Genomic DNA, 5,392 nt, shown 5'->3' on the forward strand with positions numbered 1-5,392 from the left:
TTGCAAACTAGACTCGATAAACCCAATTTTAGGCTTTTGAAACCCCTTTAAAAACTCCTCATATACTGAGTTCCTCCTACAATATAGGCTAAAATCGGTCCGAGATTTTATTTTAAATTGTTCCGATTCATTTCTTTTAACCCCTTAATCCTTTTAACCTCAGTAACCTTTTATACATACATATACACAGTCATTTACACCCATAACAATTCATATACATGTCTCAAGGGTTTGTAGAATCACAAAAACCCAAAGAGAACTAAAAAAACCCGGGCCGAAACCCCAACGAAAAAGTATATTCCCCCCTTTTGTCCATCTTCAAACCATTACTAATAATCTCAAATATTTTAAAAAGGGGTCACTCACATTCCCTAATACTTTTCTCATAACGTATTTCAAACCCCTTTGGTTTTTAAAGTCACCCGGACCCCAAGACAACCATATTTAAAATTGATATTCTTACTAACTCGATTAACTTTCCTTGAACCTTCTTAACTCTTTCTTTTTGTTTTAATAAAAAGAAGCAAGGATTATTATAGTGTGGCATTCCCCCCTCCTTTGAACATTCGCCCTCCTATGTCAAATGGGGAAAAAAAAACTTAAATTAAAAACCCGAATCACCCTTATGGGGACTAAAAAGACAAGATTTGACCACGAAAAGGGGTTTTAGGAATATTTTGGTCCCAAACGACCAAATGGCCTTCTATTTTACTTTTTTTTAATTAAAAAAAAATCTAAAGGGTTTTTTTAAAAATTGGTATATTTACACTTTTTTTAAAAAACGAAAAAGATATATACCCCAAATTTGAAACCTCTAATGGTGGGGAGGGGGGAATTGGATTTGGTTAGTGAGGTGGCATGCCATATAGTATTTACTTTATTAAAATATTAATGTCGTGTGGGATTGGGCTCCACCTTGGCTAACTTTACCGGTGGAGGGGTATATTTGTGCCCAAAGTAAAATGGTACGGGTATATTTGGACCCAAAGTATAACGAGAGGTATATTTGGCCCTTTTCCGATAGTACAGGGGTATGTTAGCCCTTTTCCGTATAACATATTTAGTTAAGATCACAAATCAAAAAGTCTTTTATTGTTTACTCAAATATCAAATCCCAAACAAACTTGTTCACATAAAATGTAACAGAAAAAAAAAAACGATGGAGATGCAGATGGAATAACATGTTATTCTCATTATTCAAATTCAAATATAGAGATGAAATCTCATGTCATGATCTTTATTAAAGGACAACACACAATTAATTAATTAACTGATCCATATATGGGACTGGAACCCTGTTGTTCTACAGGTGCTGGGGCTCTTAGTGTAACAGTGACTTCAGGTGGTGGTGTTTGCCCTTCAGGTGCTGGGGCTCCGACTTCAACAGGGGCTGGGGCGGCTTCTGCTGCTGGGGCTTGAACCTAGAAAATCACAATTTTTTTTTTTTTTTTAATTAATTGGCTATACATGACGAGAATGTCGAGATTAATCGAGACCGATATATTTGGATACCAAATATTTTAAAAAATCATTGACCGGTAATCAGCTATTAGACTGATGATCAAATAAAAGTTCTCATGCATGCATGCAGGGGTGGAAGGGGCCAAAAACTTGTAAGGTCAATTTATATATTTTAGATGTTGAATTTCCTGAAAATTCTGCATCCATCGCTGTATGCAGTTTATTTATTTAAGAAGAGTGAAGACAATGAAAAACTTAGCAGCATATGACAGCTATAATTACGCTTCAGTTCCGAATAAGTTGGAGTAATCATTGTATTATGGTGAACTCATATACATTGAAAAAATAGTTAGCAAAGTAAGTGAAATAAGTATATTTTTTTGTTTTATTTTAAAACATTTAAAAAAATCCTATCAGTTTGAAGGAAGCTGTCAATTAATTAAGTTACGTACTACTGATGTTTGATTTTATTGTTCTGATTGAAAGTTCACTATTGAAACAAACTTGATTCTGCTTCATCTATGTACTCCTTGACAAGGGTAAAATAGTAAATTTAAAGTTAAATTATTCTTAAATCTTATAAAATTATGTAATTCTTTTTTTGGTACTAAAAAGAGGAATATTTAACATGAAACAAGTGGAGCTAGGGTACGTAGCCAGCTGATCTTGATCAGAAGATAGGTTTTAATCAAGAAATAGAGCAAAAGTTGTGTGCATAAATCAATATATAAAAGTACCTGATCAAGACTTGCCATTGGAAATGAAGATTGATAAAAATTTAGGAAGCAAATGTGGCTAAATTATAAGTGCTTTGGTTGTGAGATTGGTGATGAGGAATGATAAAATGAGAGGTATATATAGACAAGTCAAGTCAACTACATTATATATGTTTTGCTCAATCAAATGGAGAAGTGAGGAGTGGGCTACACATATTGACATCTCATAACACTCACATTAAAAGGAACAAGATTAATTAGGATCATGCATCCTTGTAAATGTATTTACTTCCTATATACTTAAAACAAATGTTAAGTCAGTCCAGCCAACCACTTTTCTTCATACCACTCCATGTGCCATCCTAATTCCTTTTTCATGATCAAACACGCATTTATTTCAATAGGTAGCGGTGAGATCCGAATTCATGACCTCGTTTGCTCAGGCACCATGATGTGATTATCTCATCCAATAGTTAAACTGTTAAAAAAATATATACTTTTATTTACTTAATCATATCTTCAATAGAACTTAACTCATTAATTTTATATATTTACACACGCTCACGTACATGTAACAGTGAAAGAAAAATATATATTAGAATAATAGTTGAAATGGTACTTCGACAAAAAATATTACTCCCTCCATTCCCTTTTAAGTCATTTTCTAGCTTTTTACTTTAGTTCAAATAAGTGCTTTTTTAAGAAACAAGAAGGTATTAATTTCTTTTTCTTAAAATTACCCTTGTCTAATAAGTAAAATTGAGAAGAGATTAAGATTAATATAATCAATGGCATATTCTAAAATAGCTTTCTTAATCGATATGCAAAAAGGCTAAAATATCAACTGAAAAGGAACAGAGGGAGTAGTATATCCCAACTATAGTTTAGATTTTGAGTAGTTAAATGGATTGAGTCACTAAAACTAGATAATAAAAAATATCAAATAATGTATTAATAGAGCGTGATAAAATTTATGACGTAATAACTACAAAGTGTGCAATACATAGCTGACGTGGTGGATTACAAAGTGAGTTATCGATCGTGCTTTCATGTTCCTTCAATTTTTTTAATCTTTTCCCTTAATTTTAAGGGAATGAATCAAACATAAAATAAACTTAATTCATTAGAGAAAGACTTCTGTATGTATCATTGTGCCGTGCAAGTTATATATTGGTCTGCTCAACTCAATAAGGCAAAACAAAACAATTTTCTTTTTTTGATGTTACGTTTGTGTAACTATACATATCCAAAAACTATATATTATACATCGTCGGTGAAGTACGTTATAAATTGTTATATAAATTTTATTTTATTACGTTTCATTAATAGTGGATAATTTCCATCTTCTCATAAGATTTTCGAAAGTGACACCAACCCTTTATAAATCTTGATTATTCTCACTTACTTCTTTATGATCTTTTGACATTTATTTGTTTTGATAACTTATGTTTTATTAGTTTAAGTTTCAATATAGAAGATTAATAGTATTGTTTAAGCGAGACACTAGTATAAATAATGTTTTAAAGGATCGTTGAAGACTCGTCGTAATCAAGGTTGTGGTTGAGTGGTCAATAAAGTCACTTTTAATAAGGAACGCTTTATCTCCCAAAGTAAAAAAAAAAATCGGGGCAAATTCAAATTAGTTGGACTTCAAAACGGATACATAATTACCATCATGTGTTACTAGCATTGATCCATTCATTAAAGTTTGTAGTCTCCAGTAAAAATCAGAAAGAAACATAATTTCATACAACTATTACGGGAAGAAAAATTGAGAATTTCCTTGCAATAAGAAATGTAAGAAGAATATAGCAGCACAAAAAATTTGTCTGCTTTTCATCCAGCTCGAAAGGAGCAATCTAGTCTTTGATCAAATTTCTATTGAAAGTCCCAAGTAATTTTTTGCTTTATAATATATACTACACTAAATTGTATTTTTACACATAATTTTATAAAAATTCATCTAAGGTGTTAGACATCACATAAATGTCGAAAATAATAGATCTAAAATAATACAACCACATTATATGTTAAATTTAACATATGAGACTCTCCAACTAACTACTAATATATTGATCAGTCATATAATGTATATGTTTTCCTTTCAAGAAAAAGAACACAATTTTGAGAATTAAATATCTTAAATAAACATCATTTACTATAATTAAATATATATATATATATATTTCTTAATACACGTCTATCTACTGAAGGAGACAATTAAGATTTAAGCTTCACGTTAACAATACATCACCGAATATTTTTTCTATTTAAGAATTACACTTAATTACTCAACAATACACAATTTAGTATTTTCCTATTGATATTCTCTCAGTAATCAAATTTATAACAGTTATTTATTATTGGATTAATAACTGGCCATATAATTCTTTTGATTTATAATATTTCAATGCAAATACCAGATTATTGATTTCTATATGGGATTAAACTTTAACAATATGTAACTTTAAATAAATTAATACTTTAAATGAATAAGTAATGAATATATAAAAGTTCTTTGCTTGATCTGATTTTTTTAAAGAAAAGTTGCGGGACTTGACTAGGGTTGTTCAAATGAGACCGAAAAACCGATCCGAACCGATAAACGGAGCCAAACCGATTTAATAAACCGAAAACCAGTTTGGTTTGACTTGATTTGGTTTTAACTTTTAAAAAACCGATAACATTTGGTTTGGTTTGGTGTTAAACCAAAAAAACCCGAACCGAAACCGAACCAAACCAATAGATACATACATATTTAAAATATATATATATATATATATATATATATATATTCTTCAAAATTTGGCTCATTCCAAGTCCAATACGAATTCAAATAATTAGAATGAAAAGTGTACCCATTTAAGTTTAAGCTAAAATAAAAAGAAATTTGCTAAATTACTACTAATAAGCTAACATTTTATCCGTAACAAATTAAAGGAAGAAAATGGCAATTGGAATTTAAAAAGTTTGGGTAGATGACGTTGTCTTTGAAAGTACAAGACGGGGGGTGAATTGTAAGCCTATTAAAAAATTCTAGTCGACTCTGCTTTGTTTGGTGTCACGGTCGGATGGCGAGACAAACCCCCGCACAAAATTATCGATTCTTCAATTTGCACAAGTATAAACCACAATAATTAGTAAGAGTGTAGAATATAATATGAAAGCAATAAAATAAATGACACCGAATTTTTATACCGGTTCGGAACCAATGT

This window comes from Lycium ferocissimum, chromosome 6 (genome assembly GCF_029784015.1).
Source record: "Lycium ferocissimum isolate CSIRO_LF1 chromosome 6, AGI_CSIRO_Lferr_CH_V1, whole genome shotgun sequence".
In the NCBI taxonomy this organism is placed as follows: Eukaryota; Viridiplantae; Streptophyta; class Magnoliopsida; order Solanales; family Solanaceae; genus Lycium; species Lycium ferocissimum.